Source organism: Spermophilus citellus (genome assembly GCF_964194105.1).
Source record: "Spermophilus citellus genome assembly, contig: SCAFFOLD_36, whole genome shotgun sequence".
NCBI classification, from domain to species: Eukaryota; Metazoa; Chordata; class Mammalia; order Rodentia; family Sciuridae; genus Spermophilus; species Spermophilus citellus.
In genome coordinates, this window is record NW_027673039.1 from 4,667,957 (window position 1) to 4,687,161 (window position 19,205).

Genomic DNA, 19,205 nt, shown 5'->3' on the forward strand with positions numbered 1-19,205 from the left:
ATAAAAATAAATAAATAAAGATTATAAAAAAGAGGGATTAGGAGAAACTAATGTCTGAGGCACCTTACTTTGTTGAAATCTGTGGAAAAATTCCTGAGAGAAAATCCTAAGTGTTATTTTTTTTTTGTCACTTTCTTTTGCTTTTTTTTGCAGTGGCAGGGATTGAACTCAGGGATGTTCTGCCACTGAAATACATCTCCAGCCCTTTTTATTTTGGGGCAGGGTCTCAGTTGCTGATGTTGGCCTTGAACTTATTATTCTACTGCCTCTGTCTCCTGAGCAGCTGGGATTATAGACTTGCACCTGTGTGCCCAGTTTTCTGGTGTTAGTTTTTTTTTTTTTTTTAAGATGGACATAATACCTTGAATTAATTTATTTATTTGTATGTGGTTCTGAGGATCTACACGAGAAGAACATGACGCTCTGAGAATTGGAAGGTAAATAAAATTTGTGATTTCAAAGGGATTTTCTGGAATTAGTGAAAGTAGTAAATAAACCACATCTAATAAAAAGTTGGCATAGCACATTTGAAAGGAACCCTGTTCTATTATTTTTAGCTCCAGAATGTGATGTCAATTAGATACTGCCTTTGCCTGATTGAGAGATTTGCATCTTCATGTAAACTTATTTCTGACAAGGGTGACACTGATGTAGCTAAGTGGTAGACTAGCTAATCTAAATAATCTATTTATTTATATTACTACATTTCAACATGTAGTAATATAAATAAATAGGCCCAACATGTTGACCCCATGCTTTATTTTACAAGAAAGTTCTGGCTTAACTGCACAGGATATGTTACATTTCTTAACAAACTGTTATCTACAGAAAAAAATGCAGTTTCAAAACAATGTTTACAAGATCAACTTAAATTACCCTGAAGTGAAGACTTTTGTGACCCTGCTATAGACCAGATTCTGGAACTCAGAGAAATAAAAATAATTCTTACTAACCATGAAATCTGCGAGAGTTTATGCTTAAGAATTCAATTAGAAATGGTGAACATGAGCCTAATTAACCTAAAGTTGTCATGGCAGAGGATACTTGAGAGTTTGATGTTATCCTGCTGTCAGTCCAAAGTCAAGAAGTGTACCTGGGCAGGACACTTTGGGATCTTTTTTTAGATCTTCAAAAAAAAATGGATTTCAAGAGAGTCATGCTATTTTCTTTTCAGAGAGAACACACTTTCTTCTGTCAGAGTGTCACCCTGTTCCTTCTTCACATCACTTCTAATAAACTCATTGCCTCCCTAAGATGTATTTTAGTATCTCTGACAATACAAACAATAGTGTTATTTCTTAAGAAATTCACAGGGAAAAGATTGCAAATCAAGGTTCCTGAGAAAAGCTTAACAATTTACACTTAGCCCCTCATTCTAAAGCCACAACTTGTTCAACATACATTCCCTTTACTAACAGAGCCTTCTTTGCCCTACACAGGAATTATGATGAAAATAGGAAACACATAGTTAATACTAATAGCAAATGAGTTGAAGTCCCCACCTAGCCTGAGTCAGTGATACCTCGTGCAGCAAATCTCTCCTGTCATTTGTAGACAAACAATTTAGCAGGGTGGGAATGTGCCTAGAAGTGCTCTCTGGGTCTTTCCAAGGACAAATGTGATACATAATCTCAGTGAGGTTCTTAGTGCCTTGCCATTGCTGAGGCTGGCTTTGAACTCACTGTCCTCCTGCCTCAGCCTCTCCAGTTGCTAGGATTACAGGCATGCACCCCTGCATGTGGTAGTGTAAAGGTAAATTTTCTAAGCTGATTCTAAGCTGCAAAGCTTGAGTTAAAGTGTAAAAGACTGGGCATTGTAAAGCTTCTAAATTGCAAAGCTTGGGCTAAAAAGTAAAAGACCAGGTATTGTTAAAATTCCTCTGCTATCCCAGGAACGTGTAATCCCTGTAGCTGTTAGGACAATACCTGAACTGCCCAGGAAATATTTCTCCTGGTTCCCTGGTTGTTTAATAGCTAAGGGCTCCAAGTAGCTTGGCACATAAGCATCCAGGTCCCAAAACCAATCAGTTTAAATGTGTACCCCGCTTAGGAGTGACCAATCACCCCTGCCCAGACTGTTCCCGCCAATGAATCTACTAATCATGTCTCAGAGTTGTTGTTCAATTTTCCCGTGCCTCATGATGATTTGTTCTGATGTATGCAAAGCCCCCCCCCCCGCCCTCTCCAAAAAGTGTACTTAAGCTCTGCTTGACCTCTGCTCTGGGCTCTGGGCTGCTCTATCTTCCTGAGTGAGCCTGGAACCTCAGCATGCTGAATTAATAAATCCCCTTTTGCCAATTGCATGGAGCCAGTCTCTTGTGTGGTCTCTTTCTCCAACGCTCCACTGGACCCTTACAATAGATCGCAAGGGTTTGATCAACAAAACCAGAGCAGCCATAAACCTGTCTTTGTGTCCTTATTTGATTCTGATCTGTATGCAACTTACTGTCACTCAAACAGTAGGCCTACTGAATTAGACAGGCACTCAGTGTAGATAGATAAATTGAGTCAGGTTGAATCTAAGAAGCCAATTTTGAGTGAATCTGGATAGTTAGAGACTGTCCCCTGAGGGATATTATCAGGAATATGCCCCTGCTCCAACCTGTTGCCAAGGTAACCTGTCCCAGGTTTTCCCCTCCCTACAGAGAGCTATAAGATTGTAAATGTGTCCTTGTCTACTCCATCTTGCCCTTCCCCTTCAGCCCACCTATTTCCCAACTTTAGGCCATCCCACCAAGCCTTTCGGAGCCTAGGCAGTCCTCAGGAAGAAGAAAGATAAGGAAGGAAAGGCAGGAGAACAAAGGAAGCCTAGGACATATAAAAAGGGCAGAACACCTTGCTTCTTAGGATACCAAGATACCGGCTATGGCCCCCTTCTCCCTTGTGGGAGAAGTCTGTGTTACCCTTTTCTAAATAAACCCTGCTTCTTATGCTTCCCTCAGCATGCTTCTCTAATGTTCAAACTTCAACATGTGGAAAAGTAAGACTTGTCACCAGTAACCAGTGGTATCTCTACCAGGCTCAATTTGGAGGAAGTTCCTGAAGCCCTTTCCAATTTGTCTCTTGGGTGAGAACTGTCCAATCAAGAAACAGTCAGTGATGAGGGGGCAGACTTCCACAGTTTTCTGTTCCTTTTGTTTTTGGAGCCTGCCATTCACTGAATCCATTTCTTTGCTTCCAGGTTTCTGTGCTACACTGAAGCTGAAAAAAAATATGTATATGGGGAACAACACTAAGCATACTGAAAGCCAGAAAATGGTAAGTGTGTGTTCTTATTTTGAGACTGGGTAGGGAGGCTGTTTGAAGCCAGTGGGATTGGCAATGGTGGCTGGAAACTCCTCAGAATTGTCTCCAGACTCTGGTGGATAGAGGGTCTCTCCTTGGCAGCTTAGCCTTTAGTTTTCTCTGACTAGTATAGTGGAGCTTAGATTAGCATTTTAGACCTCAAGTCTTTTCTTCTGTAATTGTATGGTGTTTTCAGGGCCTTCCTGAATTCCTATGTGGGCATCTGTGTTCCATTAGCTCAGCATGTCCCCAGAATGTGTGGTGAAGACTGGGATAATCATCAGAAGAGGACCCCAACTTCATTAGTTGTGTTCCTGTGTGAGAGAAGCTGTGGCTTTTTTAGGGACCCCTGTTCTTGTTCCTCCTAAGTTTTTATTTTTGTTGTTTATATGTTTGTTTACTTTAGACCATGAATTATTCCCCTGGGTGTTTATCTACTGACCCACATTCTCAACCTTTTTCTATATATTTATGTAAAGACAAAGTCTCACTGAGTTTCTTAGAACCTCATTAAGTTGCTCAAACTGGTTTTGAACTCAACATCCTCATTCCTCCTGAGCTTTCTAAATGTAGACTAAGAAGTATCTCAAATCCAGAATGGTTATCTGATAGTTTAGCTATTTATATGTCTGAGATTAAATCCCAAATTTCCAGCTCCCTTCACATTCTCAAAGGCAGGGTTCTTGCACAACTTGATTGAGAAAAAATAAAATAAAATAGATAGTAAAATTAAAAGGCAGCTGTATCATGGACATCTTATTTAACCACACCTGAATGTTAATGGATAGATATGTTAATGAGCACCATTAAGGCCTATTCAAATTAAAACAAAAACACTTGAAACTCACTTATGGGAATACCTTCAATCAAATTATTTTTCCTTGGGGTGAACCCAGTTGGAAGTCACTGGAAGGAGGATGGGATACATTAAGGACAAAATTGAGCCTAGTTGGTAATAAAAATGCCTTTTTCAATACTCATTGTAAATAGATATTAACCAAAGCTTTGCCAAAAACCATATTTAAACTTCGAAACTGACACACACACACAAAAAAAATGGGTTCTTCTGCTAACATGCCCTTTCCCACATTTTGGGAGTTGTATTTTTTCTTGCTAAAATAAATCCTATTCTTTTTACCACTACCTTCCCTGAGTGTCCATAGATTTTATTCTTCAAAACTTGTGAGACAAGATCCCAGAGAAAATTGGTTAAATGGGAAATTTAGCTTCATCTCAAAACTTCTGTTTCAACATAATTATGTTTTCCCATATTTTGTTTTAAAGGCATGCTTTATTTGTATTTTTATTCTCCAAGAACTGCATGACAGTTTTAAAAGATTTTGCTTTATCCTTGTGAGACTTTCACATAAGAAAAAAAGCAGGAAAAAATTAGATGACATTAAAAATAATGACTTTTTTCTTAATAAAATAATATAGTCAATGTGTCCCAGTCGCCAGGGGCAAAATTGTGACATATGCAGTCAAGGAGAGAAATAAAAAATGTCCAAATGCTTCTGCCCCTTTTAATGCTTTATTCACTCAAATTGCTCAATGCAATTATACTCTATAGGTTCTTACTCAAGAAAATAACAATCCTGAATGCTAGGCACTGTAATAGAGATAATCCATTCATAGCAAAAGAAAAAATAAAGGTTGATTAATTTACTGCTAAGAAGTGTAGATTAATTTTAGACACTGCAAATGTAACTTAATCATGACAGGCTAGTTACAGACATTCCCTCTGTGTACTAAGTTTAAATCTTAGAGCAAAATTCTTAAGCCTTAGGCTTTTAGTTCAGCAGATGCACACTCACTCAGACCATGGTGACCAGGTCCAGAACCAAGGCAGGTTTCTCCTGGCTTGGAGTGGACAACAGGTTGAGGAGAGAACCTATGGAGGAGTTGTGGCTTTCACCACAGTCCAGATGAAGTGGTAGAGTTTGAGAGATGAGAAAATCATGCAGAGGATCAGAAGAAAAATGACAAGTGATGGCATGTCAGGTCCTCATCAGGCTCTTCAGCTTGAGTGCATGCTGGTTTCTGCTGGCTAAATCCCTGCTCATTAGCTCTATTATTTATACTACCTTTGGGGGCTTTTAACCTCTTTCAATTCTTCTTAGCTATCATGGGATTTCTCCATGACATCATTTACCCTGGGGTCAGAAACTTCTGGTCTTGTGGTCTCCACTCTGATTTTCTTGTCTGTCTCTCTTATCAGGCCAAGTATAGCCTGCCAGGTATTTCACTCTGTTTATAAAGTTAAGGGGAAGTAACTTTTTTTTAGGCCATACTGGAGGACTCTGTGGGTGTGCCTGGTGCCACTGCATGTTTCAAACTGGAGTTTTTAAAATGGAGTTGTTTAAGCTCAGGGCTAAGGCCATCCTCGCTGTCCCAATTAAAGACTTTTAAAAAATGTAATGGGACCTTAATTGAGTTTTTTCCCTCCATATAATTAAGACCACTTTATTAAAATGACCTGTAGAAGCATTCCAAACATTTCCAGGAAACATCTGTGTCCTAGTGTGGAGGAAAATAAAGATGGGACTGAACTTGATTTAAACTCTAAGGAAGTTTAATCACAAAGGCTAGAGTACATAGTGAATCTGAACATCAAAAGCCATGTGAGAAACCTGGTACATTTAAAAAAAATCAGTTATCAATGGACTTTTATTTTACTTATTGATATGTGGATCTGAGGATCCAACCCAGTGCCTTACCCATGCTAGGCAAGCATTCTGTTACTGAGCCGAAACTCTAGCCCTAATCTGATACATTTTTATTAACCTGTTTTACATAGACATTAACCAGTAGCCTTAATACTTTTTCAATATCTGTTTGGATTGAATTAATAACCCAGAAATCAGTGAAGCAAAGAATCTAATTTTATCTCCAACTGTGATTTCAGATATCATAGTGTCCGAGTTAAGATTCCCCTTTGAAGAACTTAACTGTGTTGTGTTCTCATTCCAACCTCCCATATTTGCCCTGTCCTTAGTTTTAGAACAGTCTGACTTAAGGTGTCCACAGATATCAATGTTTCTTAGCCTATTTAGAAAATATCATTATCTGAGTCTTGTCTTCTAGAGATCAGTTTGAACTATAAGTGTGTAGCATCTAAGGGGAGTAGTTCAATGCTGTGAAGCTGGAAGAAATCTTTTGATATTCTTTTCATCTAAAAGGATTTTTTTGGGGGGTGAATACCAGGAATTAAACTCAGAGGCACTCCACGACTTAGGCTCATCCCCAGCCCTATTTTACATTTTCTTTGGAAAGAGTTGCTTAGTGCTTTACCATTGCTGAGGCTGCTTTGAACTCTCCATCCTCTGCCTCAAACTCCCAAGCCCCTGGGATTAGAGGCATTTCCCACCATGCCTGACTGGCATTTCATTTTTTTATTAGATACTGTGAATACAGCTACAATAAAAATGGAATTGCAGTTATTTCTTTGAGAAAAGTTTTCCAATTCATTTAGATGTATGCCCAGAAATATTATTACTGGATTGTATGGCACTTTTTAGCCAGATTTATTATTATTATTTTTAGTTATTGAGTCACTATAGATTAACCCATGGGCACTTTTTCACTGTGCTATACACCAACATGTACCCCTTTTTTGAGACAGCATCTCACTCATTTGGTTACAACCTTGCCAAATTGCTGAGACTGGTCTTGAACTTGAGATTCTCCCTTCTTATACTCCTGAGCCACTGGAGCATAGGCATGTGCAGCCTTGCTTTGCTACCCAAAATTATTATTAGTGGATCATATGTCATTTTTATCTTGAGCTTTGGAAGAACCTTAACACTTTTTTCAAAAAATATATTTATTAATTTTTAAATTTTCACTAATATTTTTACATGTATATGTACACTGGCATAATTGTAATCTTTCAGAAATCTTTTCACCTATTTTTCTGGTTTCAACAGCATGGATGAACATATCTGTAGCCTTATGCTATCATATAACTACTTATTATCAGGATCAGAAACACAGTATTTTATATAGGCTTTGCTACTGTTTGAGGAGTATCATATATATTAAATAAACTCTTTACACAAAAAATAATAGCAATTTATATAGTTTGTCTAATTCAAGAGAATTTTTTTTTTGTCCTCATCAATACTATGTAATTTTTTTTTTGGCATCAGATGTTAGCTTGCATTTTTATAATTTGTTAAGATGTTAAGAGGTTTTAATTTTTGAACATTTCTCCTACCATAAGTGTCATTTTTTATTAAATATTCTTAACTTTTATGTGAGCTCATGAGTTCTCCCACTTCTCTTTATACCTTTTCTTAAAATTATGTTATGATTTAGTTGTGGCTGGACATAATACCCTTATTTATTTATTGTTATGTGGTGTTGAGGATGGAACCAAGGGCCTCACATGTGCCAGGTGAGTGATCTGCTACTGATCCAGAACTCCAGCCCATCTTTGTACCACTTAATGAAAAAAAGTTTATTTCTTAATGTTGCCCAATTTATATTTTTTAACATATTTATGTAACCTTTTTGAAAATAAATAACTGCTCTGTTTTGTGGTTCTTGAGATTTAAACCAAAGTTGCCATTACACTCATCAACATCCCCAGGTATTTTAAAAAAATCTTATATAGAGACAGGTTGTTGGCAAGTGGCCCAGCTAACCTTGAAATTTTAACCTTTCTGCCTTAGTCTTCCAAATAGATGGCATTAGAGGCAAGTACTATGACATTTTCCATATAAATCCCTTTTATTCATGCTGGGGATTGAATGCAGGGGTAACTGACAAATGAATCACATTCCCAGGATTATTTTATATATTATGTAGTGACAGGGTCTCACTGAGCTTTTTAGTGACTCTTTTTATTGTGGCTGGCATTGAACTCACAATCCTCCTGCCTCAGTCTTCAGAGTTTTGGGATTGTAGGCATGTGCCACCACACCTAGCATAAATTCCTTTTTATAGTAACTTTTGACAGATATATATGTGCTATTGAATCTAGGGGTGGTATACCCTTAAGCCACAGCCATATACCCAGGCCATTCAATATTTTATTTTGAGACAGAAACTTCCTCATGGTGTTCATGGCCTTCCTGTGTTGATGAGGCTTTCTTTGAACTTTTGGTTCTTCAGCCTCTACCTCCCAAGTCATTGAGATTATTTGTGTAATACCATCCACAGCTCTATTTTATTTTTCTATTGAAGTATATAATACTCCTGAAAATGAGTTTCTTCTGGTATTAAGGAAGCATATAATATAGGTTTCCCCCAAAATAATTTCTTGTCCCAATGATTTTTTTAGAAAGAATGTCATATTTCTATTTCTGCAAAGCACTGCAAACTTTCTCTAAATTTCAAGTTTCTTGTTGTTTGTTTCGTTTCATTTTCTTTTACTTAATAAAGGTTCTGTGTTACTTACACACATCTATTTTTTCATATTATAAGGTGTCTAATTATTTCTATAAGTTCATATTGTACAACAATGTGCAGTGAAATCCATCTGTTGTTCAGTGATATACTTCAAATAAATATAATATGTAGCCTGAACATTTGGCAACACAAAATTCTAGACGTCAGTATTCACTATGACATATTAAAAAAAAATAAGATAAATTTAAAAAAAAAGTTAAAAAAGTTTAGAGTTCATTTCTTCCAATGTATACCTATTATTAAATGAGGCATATTTGGTACAGGTACATATATATTACTATTATATACAATTAATATTTTATTGCTACATCTCAAATTAATCATATCTCTTTCAATTTAATTTGTCTTCTGGAAGCACGCATACATGACACTCTTTGCAGATGTACATTTTTTGTGGTGTGAAAATTTTGCTTTTGCTTAGTATGTTCTGCCCTTTACTCTCCTTTTTATGAAATTGTCATTTCAAAATTATTCATTTTTCTGAATTTTAGACCTTTTATTTTAACTAGTGAAGTCTGTAGATATTCTTTTTATCCTCATCCCACTATATAATTTTTTTTAATGTTTTTTTTTTAATATTTATTTTAGTTTTCGGCAGACACAACATCTTTGTTGGTATGTGGTGCTGAGGCTCGAACCTGGGCCGCACGCATGCCAGGCTAGTGTGCTACCACTTGAGCCACATCCCCAGCCCAACCACTATATAAATTTTAATGTTGTGTAATTGACCTCTAATATTCTGTAAAATTTACCCCCAATTCTGAGCACTCTGGATAATTGATGTCTGAATGAAAAAAATCTCAAGATTATTCATGCAAAAAGCAGGAAATGGATGGATCAGAATGTAAGACTGGTGGATGCTAAGTATGTAGGTGACATTATTTTTTTTAAAGTATTGGTGGAGGGGCTGGGCTCACCTCCAGATTTCTGACCTAGCACATAAGGGGCCCTGTGTTTGATCATCAGCACCACATAAAAATAAATAAATAAAATAAAGATATTGTGTTCAACTACAACTGAAAATAAACACATTAAAAATTGTGGAATATATGGGTGTAGGGAGAAAAAGATCAATGAAAAAAAAACTTGAGCAGCAGAAGGGTTCAGATGTAACAAGTCTACAATGGCATCATGAGGTTAGAGGGGTAGTGTTCTTGGAAGCAGAAATAAAATTTGGGAAGAAAGAAAAAGGTAACTGTTGCACTATTCCCAAGTGAGAGAGCCAGTTGTGTGGGTTCTCTTTTTAACTCTTCCCTTCTAGAAGTGGAATTGACAGTTCATAAGGTATGCCTCAGTAAGTAGTAGAACACCATATCGAAAGTACCTTTATACTTTTTCAAGGCTACAAGCTCTCTTTTACAATTGCAGTCACATTACATCTTTGTACTTTTTAGTTATTCATTCATTCATTCAGTTATTTATTTGTTTATTTACTCACTTTTTCTTGTCATTGTTTTTACATTACTAGTGATTATATAATGGCATAAATATCCCAAATGTTAACTTCTCTAATATTGGTTTATGTGTTAATGTATATACTTATTATTTGAACAATTTCCCCCTTGCCAAGCCTGATTTATATTAGATCTTAATCTTGTTTTATAAATACTTGATAAAAACATTATTTTAAACAGCTTAAGGATCTATCTCCTGAGCATAATTCCAATCACAAACTAAAGTGGGCATCTGGGTCAATGAAAAGATGTGTCAAATCTTTTCTTTGTTCCTATTTACACCTTAAAACAGGACTCCTCTCTCACTTGTATATGTTTGAGAACATACTAATTTCTGAATGCAGCATTTAATAAATACAGATGAGTTTTCATCAACAAACCCACTATTGTTTTTAAATTGTTTAAATCCTTGACCCTGAAAGTTTCACTGATTACTGCCCCCCTTCTCTCTTTCATATTACAGATTGAACCCAGGAATGCTTTTCTGCTAAGAAACATCCTCAGCCCTTTATAAAATATTTTATATAGAAAAAGGGTTTTGTGGAGTTTCTTAGAGCCTCACTAAGTTGCTGAGGATGGCTGGCTTTGAACTTGTGATCTTTCACCCATAACCTCAGAAGACTCCAGAATTACAGGCATGCACCACTGCACACAGCTTTTGATACTCTCTTTAAAATAATCAGTCATAACTCTAATAATTGAAATTGCATTTATATCACTCTTTTCTAATGCAGTAATATATTACCATATAAAATATTTTTTGAAACAAATTTATTAGATGACTACTATTTTTTTTCCCAGAGTTTATTCTGTTACCTTTTTAGGATTGATAAATGGTCTTCTTTCTCTTCTTCCTTCTTCTTAGATATGTGTGGTCTCTTGTTATCAAATGAGTCTATAATAATTGTGTTGAAAATTATGATTCTAAACCTATCATGAATCCCAACATTTCCAAGAGTATTGAGAGCAGAAAAAGAACAATATTCATAATTAATGAATCACTTTCAGTGGAAGCATAGTACCAGTGTCCAAGGTGGAATGCAATCAAGATGCTTCAGTGGTAAGGTAGAGTCAGAACACCACCCTAGGGATTTGGGGACCTCTAAAGCACCATGTCCATATCAGAATCTTTTACTCACCATTTAAATACAGTTATTGCTGCTTGAATAAAAACTAAAACACTATGTATAAGAAAGATGAATGAGAATTAAATCCTCTGGAGGCACCAAGGTTGATCTTTAATTCTAGTGGATTATTAGTAAAATAAGAAAGACCTTGCAATAGCCCCATCTTTCCCAACTACCTGGAATAGAACATTTAGATGTACTGAACTGAAGTGACAAAAATGCATTTCATGGAGGTGGTACCAAAGAAATTTTAATGGCAGAATCCTGGAAATGTTAGATAAAAATATATACATACATATACAGTTATACAGAGAAAAAGATAAATGATAAGCTCATAAATGCAAGGGTAAATTCAGTGTACATGAGTTGTATGTACAAGGTAATGATAACACCTGAACGATGAAGAAAGTAGTAATTGAGGTGATACAGAACTCTATAATTGTGGGGAATAATAATAAAAATTTAATAAAAATAGATACTGTTATATCACTTTGGGTATGCCTCTTTCCTCTGCTGTTCATCTGAATTTGATTCTCTCAAATAAGCTTAGGTGGGTAAAGTGCTTTCTGAATTTTTTTTCTTTTGTTTTCAGGATTTTGTCAGCTAAGTCTTGTAATGACCAGTCCTGAACTCACTTTTGTTGCTTTTTTACAACTTATTCTCATCTGCAGAGGCACAAACCCACTTCACTCACTTTGTTCAATGAACTGACTTTTTTCTATCTTTGCAAACAATGTTTGGAATAGTCAGTCTATAGGAGGGTCTTCCATATCGTATAATATGGTTCTCAGACCCTGTGGGAATTGAGGGTAATTCCCTGCTGTTTTCCTATCATCTTCCCTGTGAGAAGGCTTATCTATCTTTTGTATTCCACCAACTCAGAAGAGAAGTATTTGTGGTCACAAGCTAAAGAACACTAGAAGCTATAAGATTTGAGAAAATGCAAGTAATAATTTTCTCTTAGACTTTTATAGGAAGTATGGCTATTTCATCAATTTGATAAAAATTTATATACTCACAGTCATTCACACTGTGAAAATCTTGTATTTAAATAATCCATAATTGTAAGAAATAATTTCTGGTTATTTCATTCCAATAAGTGACTTAATCTTTTTAGCCATATTAAAAATCAGAAATTACTGAAAATTAAATCTATGTATTTAAATTTCCACGATAATAATGTGATCAGAATTAAGTAGGAATTAAGAGAACATTGAACAAAGTTGTTATAAAATGATTGAAACTTCCCTGCCTTTTCTGAGTATAAGAAACAGGTTGATAAAGCAACGTTAAATTTCTGAATAGTATGTAAGTTTATTTGTGATTCATTTTTCAATACTAGTTTCCAGTGCTGAGGATATAGCTCAGTTGGTAGAGTGCTTGCCTTGCATGCATAAGGCCCTGGGTTCAATCCCCTAGCACACACAAGAGAGAGAGAGGGGGAGGGAAGGAGGGAGGGAGGGAGGGAGGGAGGGAGAGAGAGAGAGAGAGAGAGAGAGAGAGAGAGAGAGAGAGAGAGAAATACCTGTTTCTTTGTGATGTAACTTATTGGTGTTCTTTGCTAAACTATTCTCTTCATGTTAGATACTCACATGTTCTCTTTGTTTTTAGTTACTTCTGATAACTTCTGCCTTGACTATTATTTTCTTATGAACCTAATAAGGACTCATTTTATTATTTGGAACTAAAAAAAAAACTGATTTTCACAAAAGGAGGTTTTGTACTGTTATATGTATACTCTGATCATTCTAGTTTTATATTTTGGAGATTGGCTGTTTTATTTCCAGCTTTTTAACCTACTCAATTTAAATTTGGTCAATTTTTTTGCTAGTTTCCTATCATTTGTTTCATCAAGTGAATGTAGTTTGATCAATTTTATGGTCCCATTCTCTTCTTTTCTACCTCATTGATATTGGTTTCTTCAAAGTTTCTCATCAAAGTCTCTGATTGGTGGTGGGGATAACTAGAAACTAAACTCGGGGTTACTGGAGTACTGAGCCTCATACACAGACCTATTTTGTATTTGATTCAGTGGCAGGGCCTCACAGATTTGCTTAGTGCCTTGTTGCCGAGGATAGCTTTGAAGTTGAAATCCTCCATCCTCAGTCTCCAGAGCTACTGGGATTCTAGGCTTAAGCCACCTTACCCAGCTAGATCTTGCACGTCTTAATTTGATGTCATTTTAAACTTGCAAATACAACTATGTTGCACTTACAGAAATATATTTCCATTCATTATGCAACTATTATTGTGGTAGCAATTTTTTTTTTTGGGGGGGTAATGTTTCTCTATAATTTTTCTGTTGTACTTACTAAATTAAATATATATCATGTTAATGTCATGTTATTGACAGTTTTACAACATTTAAAATTTTTGTAGCTATGTAGTAACTAAAAATGAATAAGCTCATATTTCTTCAATCTTATATGACCCCAATGTAGCTAGTTTCAGACACACTTTTTACTGTTTGTACTCAAATTTTTCATTTTATGATCAGTAGGCCAATGACAAAATTTATTTTCATTCAAAAAATAAATATTTAATTTTATTTATTCAGGTTATCATCACATCTGATAAGCCTATAAAGAAAATAGTAGTGTGACTACTTCATAGGTGATTGTGAGTTGTTTTAGTAATTAATATGTTACCACAATGTGTCCATTAAAAACAGCTCATAATTCACTCAGTGTACATTCATTAAAATATAATATTTTGAGAGACCTTTAGCATGACAGCATGAAGATATTCATGAAAGGTTAGCCCAGCAGAACTAGTGAATAGAAAAAAAAATTCAACTATTTATAATTGCTGGTCCAGAAAAGTAGCTCAAGAAAATAGAAACGTAAAGGTACAAACAAAAGTATAAAAGGCAATAGAAATACACATTTTCTACTTTCTTAATGGATATTGAAAGCAACATATAAAACTGCATATTTAGAATATATGTCCCTAGTTCCTCAAAAACTCTAACCTGAAAAATAAAAACAAAATCAAAAAAACCTCTCACTATGTGGTAAGCATTCTTAGTATTCTTCTTTATATTGTTTGACACATATTTTGAGGTTTCTAAAGAAAAATATGTAAAAAATAGAGAGTATCTTCAGACTGAAGTGTTTAACATTTTTTTTTTTCACCCACACACATACATTTGGCTGGGTACAAAAATCCTTGTTTAATTCTACTAATTTGCACTTTTTTTTCAGAGTGCAACCAAAAGTTTCAGGATGTGTATCTTCTAGTCTAGCATGTACTTAGTGCCACATTAGTTATTCACCAATGGAAATCAGTCCTCAAAAGGCACTGATTAATTAATTAATTAATTTTTAATTTTACTGTGGAATTGACTTAAATAAATGTATGGCTCTTTATTTTATTCTTTTTATTTTTGTTCTTATTTGTACTGGGGATCAAATCTAGCAGTGCTCTATAATTGAGCAAAATTGTCTCTTCCTTAGTTGCCCAATTAGTTTTGTACTTTCATTAGTATCAGGAATTAAACGTAGAGGAACTTAACCACTGAGTTACTTGAAAAACTTTTTTTTTTTTGGTTAAATTTCTGAGGTTGCCTTTAACCTTGAGAATTACCTGCTTTTTTCTTCTGAGCTACTGGTATTGCAGATGTTCACCATCATAACAAGGAATCTTGTACTTATTTGGTTGGTCTCACCATCACAACTTACTAAAATTATAGATGTACGCCATCATTCCTGGTGCTTGCTGAGCAAGTTTGAGGTACTGGGCTCAATTATAAGCATCACATATACTTAAATAAATAAAAATTAAAAGTCCATCCACAACAAGATACATACTTCATATTTGTTTTTTTTATTTTATTACTAAATTAATATTTGTTAATAAAACTGGTTATTAAACCCATACTATTAGGCTTTATGAAACTGGATAATGAATTAAAAGTAATGTATATGTCCTGGTCTCAGGAGATTACAGTTCATCAGTTATTTACAATATATCATGTTCCTTTGATTTGCAACTTTTAGTTATCTCCTTCAAATAGAAATTAAAGTAGAGGCTAATAAACTTGTAGGCCATATTTGTTTCACCTAAGTGCTAATTTTGTAATTCAAAGAACTATTAGATAATTAATTCATTTTTAGTAAATTTCAGATATTAGTCACTTTAAGGGTTTTGGGGATTGACCCCATTGACACTTTACCAATGAGTCACAGCCTGAGAATTTTCATTTTTAAGACATGGTCTCTCTATGTTGCATAGGACCTCACTAAGTTGTTGAAGTTGGACTCCAAGTTGCAATCCTCCTGACTCAACCTTTATCATTTCTGTGATTACAGTAGTGTTCCACTGCCCCCTACAGTTATTAGATTTTAAGAGAGGACAATTGGAAATAGAATGACCTTGCTTAGTTGGCTTTGTATTTGTAATCCTCTGGCCTCGGCCTCCAAAATTGCCATTTTTACCAATGTATGATAAATTGTGTAATTTGCATCTTTGTGAATTACTCATATAATTTATGTGTAAATAACATGTCAGGAAACTTTATGCTCAGGATCTTATTTGTCAGCTTTCATTTTGTCTTTTAGTAAATGCCTTGTGACTCCTTTTTCATAAATCTGAGTGTCCCTATGCATAGTTTCTTCTGTCTGAAAACATGGCTATTAGTTATAGATGAGGGTTTTTTTTTGTTTGTTTTAATGCAGACTTTTTCCTTGCTATGTTAGAGTAAGACCCATGACATATGCAAGAGCATAGGTAAGAGAGATTGCCGACACTGAACTAGAGCAAAAGCAGGAATGAGGAGCCTGAGGAGCCCAGAGAACTGAGGATTGTGTGAGACTGAGCACACTAATCAGCAGGGAGATCAAGTTTATAATCTACATAAAATAAATAGGCAATACAAGAAAGCATATATGTGAAGTATTAGAAGATTCTAGTTAATCATGTGAAATTTTTATTCTCTCATAAAACAGCAACAACAATCAATATAGTATTAGCAGAATGTTAATTAGAACATAATAAATGTTCACTTTTGCAATAAGAAATATATATAATACAGTTGAAAATTGACATTAGATATCTTTTCATAAAGAGATAAATAGGCAGATATAGCAAGACATGCCTGTAATCCCAGGACTGAGGGCTGAGGCAGGAGGATTATAAATTAGAGGCTAGTCTAATACACTTAGAAAAACTCTCTGCCAAAAAATTCAAAAGGACTAGGGATGTAGTTCAGTGGTAAATGACTCCAGGGTGCCATCTGTGTCCAAAAATACAAAACAGAGAGAAAGAGAATGAGGGGCTAAGAGAGAGACAGAAAGAAAGAAAGAAAGAAAGAAAGAAAGAAAGAAAGAAAGAAAGAAAGAAAGGGAGAGAGAGAGAGAGAGAGAGAGAGAGAGAGAGAGAGAGAGAGAGAGACAACCAAGATTAAAAATATACATTTTTACATGGGTTGTGGCAAAACAGTCAAACACCTGCCATGCTTGTGCTAGATCTTGGATTTGATCTCCATTGGTGCATACACACACACTCACAAAAAATGAATATTAATTCATATAAGAATATTAAAAACTTGACAACTTTACAATAGTGGTTGATGTATAGACATAGTTTTCTTATATACTTATTACAAATTATAAAGTAACAATGAAAATTTAAAAAAGTCACAGTATATTCACATAAATATAAGTGGATCTCATAATGAAAACTCAGTGCTTTTTTTTAACAGTAATAAGTTACATTTTTATTTCCCTATTTTACAGGCTTTAATTTTGGCTGCTTTATGAATTCCATAAATTATTTATCTTTTCATTCCTAGAAAGCACATGTGAACTTAAAATTAACTTTATAAATATTTTCAGGGTGTAATTCTTTATCATTTAGTATATTCACATGTTTACCATCCCCAGCATTTAGTTTCAGAAACTATTTTAGATGAAAAGAAATTAGTGCCCAGTAGCAGTTTTTCCTTTTTTTTTTTTTTTTTTCACATAGCTCTAGGCAATGACTTATGTGTTTTGGATTCATGAATTTACTTGTGCAAAAAATTAAATATAATATTAATTGTAAATCACATTACAGTTTCTCTGCTTACTTTCAATTAGCTAAAGGTTTCCATGTACACATTCATTGTAACATTTAGTGCTCTCATGAATCATACTTGCTCAATATGGCTGGGATAGTAACTCAGAGGTAGAGTGCTTTCCTAGCCTGTGTGAGGCCCAGAGTTCAATTTCTAGCAACACAAATATAATATTCCTGAGTAACAGTCTACTGTGAGGATTTACATGTTTCCATTTATCTATTTACCCTGCATTGATTTTACATATTGGTTCTTATGTATAGTTCAGTAATAAATATTCCTATATGAATGACAGTCTCAATACATTTCCAGTTACTTTTGGTATATTTCAGAAATAAATGCTTCTTCATCTAGTAATTCTTTATTTTACCAAGAAACCATCAATGTAATTTTACTTTTGTATCAGAGAGGCATGGAATTTTCAATATTCTGCATATTTACATTTTTTCCATATTGTTTTATTTTAGGGTATTTTTGCAAATATTTATAATTTTTGTTTACATAATATAAAACAGTTGCTTTGGATAGGCAAAAGGAACAAAAGACTAATGTCAAAAATAAACACATAGTTGTTCATTCAAAGGTATAACAAAGACATATTAGAAATGTGGTAGCAGTTCTGTACTATATACTATGTACTATGAAGTCATCTAGATTTTAGGAATTATCATTGACTTAACAGCTTAAAAATTTTGGGGTCTCTGGGATGTATAACATTTTTTTCAATGGTTTGGTCCCTTATTGTTGGGTAATTATGAAGGGTGCATTTTGTCACTGGAGTATGAGAGCCTAAAAAGGTAATTATTTGGGCTCTGGGCTCAATCAGCCTCTCAATAAGGAGGAATGACTGCCCTCTAGCCAAGTCTAAAAACTTGGAAAAGATAGTTCTTTGAAAACAAAAAGGAAAACTTGATAATTATGTCTTCACTTTCATGGTGAGGTTATTTTTTGTACAGCCGTTCTTTCAAGTCCAATTTCTTATTTCTTATTTTTACTTTGGAAGCATAATGAAGATTCCACAGATGAATCTGATTTATAAATATGTAATTGTTTTCTTCTTATTTTTTAATAGTTTTAATTCTTATATTCTAGTGTAAAACATATTTTATGTTAAATATTGTACATAATCTCATGTAAAATCCAATAACATTACTTAAAACATAAACATGCATTTTTATCAATCTACATTAAAGAAGAGACTACTTATTCTCCATTTAATTTTTCTGACACAATTGTCAAAATTAAATTGACTAGATTTATGGAGTTTACTTATAGACTTCTAGTTTTCTTCCATTGTTGTGTTGTTCAATCTTATTTGTGTATATACTACCTGAATATTCCAATAATTATAATGATTAAGGTAATAGGATATGTCAATGTCAGTAAGATATAATATGTAATGACAGAACTTTTTTACTTAATTTTATGAGACATTAACAGGAACAACTAGTGAAAAAAATTGAAGCTGAACATTTTTAGAAAAAAAAAGAAAACAACACTTTTTTTTTTAACCTTGGATTGAACCAGAGGCACTTCACCACTAATCCACATCCCCATACCTTTTCATATTTATTTAGAGACAGAACCCCTAAAAGTTGCTTAGAGCCTCACTAACTTGCTGATGCTATCTTTGAATTTATTATTTTTCTACCTCTACCTCTTGAGCCACTGGGATTTTAGATATGTGCCACCATGTTTTGTTAGTTTTTGTATTTTATAAAGATGAAATATTGTTAACTTGCATTATTGAAAATCATTCTCACTAACAGAAGTGTTAATAATCAGAAAACTTTAGGATAAATGTGGCCTCTTTAGTTAATAGCTGGAACTGAATTTTTATCTGTATATCAGGGATTACTCTTGTGACAGAGGG

General features: G+C 34.4%; 1 long non-coding RNA gene across 2 annotated transcripts in view; it reads left to right on the plus strand.

Moving 5' to 3' along the window:
- Positions 1-3,178: 3,178 nt before the first annotated feature.
- The window catches only part of LOC308640221, a 32,979-nt gene continuing 16,952 nt past the window's right edge, over positions 3,179-19,205 (plus strand). For both annotated transcript variants that reach the window (XR_014020196.1, XR_014020197.1), the window contains exons 1-2: positions 3,179-3,257; positions 10,614-10,785. This is a non-coding gene — a long non-coding RNA (uncharacterized lncRNA). The remainder of the gene's footprint in view (positions 3,258-10,613; positions 10,786-19,205) is intronic.